We start from the raw sequence: 3,605 nt of genomic DNA on the forward strand, positions 1-3,605 counted from the left end.
CTTTGAAATCCTGTGAATTCTTATAACTCGTGCCCTGGTTTTGTTCTAGGACACGCAGTTCTGTTCCTGGAATGAACAGTGAGTTGGGAATTGATAAGTCACTCTTTTCAAAATCTGGAGGATGCAGTATTTCTTTGAATAAATGTTGCTTTTTTTTTTTTTTTTTTTTTTTAAGAACAAATCCTTTTTTTCCAAGCAGGAAAAAGACCCTGGAAAAAAAAGGAAAACAAAAACACCTTTCAAAACAGAAGTTGTCATCAAAGGCTGCTGTAGATCTTCAGTGAGTTTGCAGTTGATGGTGCATTTGAAGCATCTTGACAGTGGAGCTTAGAAAATGCCCCTCAGCACTGTCTGTCTGGACGCTGCTGATTCAGGCAACATGTCAGCTGAGTAAGTCGGACCCATCGGGCAAAGGAGCTGAGGCGTCATCGAACCAGCACGCACACTAGGAGCATTTCAATCTTTGAAGTCATTGGACTTGCAAACCGGCTTTCTAAATCAAGAAACATCTCTACTGAATCTTTAAAAGGCCGCTTGCCAACACACAGTGCAGTGCTGTGTTTGTCCACAGGGGGTCACTGTTGTATCAGTATCACCTCAGCTGCTTTCTGAAGAAGGCCCGCAACTACTCTAGATTTTCCAGCTCTTTGAAATGTCCCATCTGCTGCTCGGTGCAGGCCCAAGCGTCTCCTCTCCACTCCGTGGCCAGTTCCACATTCACCACTAAACAAGTGAGACAAGAGAGGTGAGGTGGAAGGGAGGGCTCAGAGATGAACAGATGGGCGAAGCTGGTTCCTTTGGCCAGGACGTCACTCCGTCCCTGAGCTCAAACTCCTATTTAGTCCCGGAAAAACTGTCCTTTTAAAAAAAAAAAAAAAGACAAAAAAAAGAAGTCAAGGATAGTAATGGCTTATTTTATTTTTTTACACAGAGCGAAATGAAAGCGCTAAAACGGTCTGGGAGAAAGAACAGCTGTCAGACTTCAGGACGTGGAGCTGTCATGGTCGTAGTGAAGGGAGAGAATATGAATCACACCGCTTCAGTTCATGCACGTAAGACCTCCTCTGGGGGATGTGCGCATTTGACGGAAGGAGCTGTAGAGAAGCCCATCTCCCAGCTTTCAACTTTCGTTCAAATGCCAGTGTGCAGCAGATAAAGATGGGTGTGTGACTGCAACCTTTCACGCACCCGGTGTAAACACACGAGCCGCAACGTTTCCACTCTTGATTGGAGACCCGAGGCACAAAGACGAGCTCTGTGATCCAGGAACTGAGAGTGACACATTTACAGCTGACAGATCTGCGAGTAGAAAGCCCCCCCCCCCCCCCCCCCCCCCCCCCCACACACACACACAACCCCACACCCCTCCACACCCCCCGACAGCGGCGCTTTGGAGTTCGGGCTTTTATTGTCATATCTCTTATTTCCAAATGAAACAGCTCCGCGTTAGGACGAGGGGGGGGGGGGGGGGGGGGGGGGGGGGGTGGCAGGATGAGCAGTGTGGCTGCTGCTGCGGCTGTTTTATGCTCCTGCTCAGACACCAGCCTCCCACCGTGTCACTGTTAACCTCAGCAGGGTCTTTTAAAGCCTCTGGACGGTGGCAAGCGTGCGAGCGAGGAATCGGGGCAGCTGTTTCCCCTGTTGTGTGTTTTCCTGCCTTTGCACAGCGCCGTGAAGGAGAGCCGTTTGAATGACAGCCCGTGGAAACAAAGGAGGACACACTCATTACGTGTGTTGACACAAGCGCAGAGAAGGGATCAACATGGTGAGAGGTTTTTGTTGCTGCCTGAGAGGGCACGCGGAGCTGAGGGAGGACACTGAGGAGTGTGTGTGTGTGTGTGTGTGTGTGTGTGTGTGTGTGTGTGTGTGTGTGTGTGTGTGTGTGGGAGGAGAGGGCGACATCCAGGTACCAGGAGGTAAACCGCGGAGCTGAGCCTCACACTGCATCCTGTAGATGCTGAAGGCCAAATCCTCCATCACTCTCTCCACACTGTCTAATGTCCCGGCCGGGCGCTGATCGCACCGCCCCGGGGAGCTCCCTGCTAATGATGCTCCGCCAATGATGCTGATGATCACCGCCGCTGGAAGAGAAACAGGCCATCTATACTGAAAGGTTGCCTTGGTAACCGACTGCGACCCCGTTTAGTGCAAATCGCAGGGCTGGTGGAACAATGGGTTTTTATGTTGGAAATGCAGCTTTTCAGACGTTGCCTCAGTTTGAGTTTCTCCTTAAACTTGACATCCCGAACAAAAAAAAAAAAAAGTACATTCGCACCGTGCAGTCTGAAGGCTGCCCGTGTGCTCTTAAGCAAAGGGGTGTTTAACCCTCAGTCATTCCTGGGGAGCTGCTCTGTGCCAAACCGTGGAGCACCAAGTAATAATAAAAAAAAAAAGAAAACGCCTCATGGCAGTTTTTGTTTAATAATAAACTCCTGCCTTTCTGATCCGTATTAATAAATAGGGGTAAAAAGTGAGATTATTTCCATGGTGTCCGCCCCCCCCCCTTCCCCTCTCCTCCCCCCTGTAATGCGATAACTTCTCTGTTTCGTCACCTCCCTGTGCTCCTTAAGCCTCCTGCAAGCCGCGAGGCTCCCCAGGCCAATACAGGACAGGCCTATTACTCTAAATGATGAGTCACAGGTCTGCTGGCTGATTTTACTGAATTGAAGGGGGATGTTGGGGGGGGGGCTATGTGCCAGTGGTAATTGCTCCGCATGCAAGACGGGGTGAGAAAGCACCGGAGCTGACACGCTCCACTTCCCTCGACACAGTGATAGGAAGTGTCATTGGGCTCTTTGAAAACATGCCACGGAGATCTACACTCTCGGCTCCCCACCTCCCACCTCCCACTCCTTTTTCCTCTGAATCTCTCTGTATCTCTCTGTTTCCGCGTCTCCCTCGGCTTCCCCCCCCCCCTCCTCCCTCCTGCCTGCTCCTCTGCTCCTCTTCCTCTCTGCCTGCTCCTGTCAAGCTCACTTCGCTCGGCTGCTCTCATCTTCCACGCAAATGTCTTGCGGTATGACAGTCATGTAAGCGAGTGGCTGTGAACCACAAAGGGGATCTCTGTCTGTCTCGAGGTGTGGCCCTGCGCTCCCTGCCAGCGCCGGCCTCAACACACAAGCCCCCTCCTCCTCCTCCCTCCCTCTCCCTCCACCCCTCCCTCCACCTGGCTGTCATTTGCCCGTCCTGTATGTGCTGTGTGAAAATATTTAGGTCCACTTTAAGGACACAGGGAAAGAAATTCCCCCAACCTGAATTGCACCCTCCAGCTGTAGTTTCTCATTTCCAGGTGCATCCACTGTCTCCTCCTCCGTGTTACAACATCGGGTTGTCACATACTGTATATCATGATTTACAGTTATGTTATGCTTTAATGAGTAATGCACTGAATTTATGTGACAGCTTCTAATACTGACTAAAATGTACCACAGTCTTTTCCCTTGTTTTTGTTTTTTTTGCTTTTTTTACAGACCTTACAAATTAGAGACACCTCAACGATTTTGAATTGCACTTTTCTTTTTTTTTTTTTTTATAAAGAAGAGAGATTAAAATCATCAGGGGGAGAGATGTGCACAATTATATTCCTGGTATGAGTGAGGCTTCAA

This window comes from Embiotoca jacksoni, unplaced genomic scaffold (assembly GCF_022577435.1).
Source record: "Embiotoca jacksoni isolate LCO1_2020_lvr unplaced genomic scaffold, fEmbJac1.0.p SCAF_8, whole genome shotgun sequence".
NCBI classification, from domain to species: Eukaryota; Metazoa; Chordata; class Actinopteri; family Embiotocidae; genus Embiotoca; species Embiotoca jacksoni.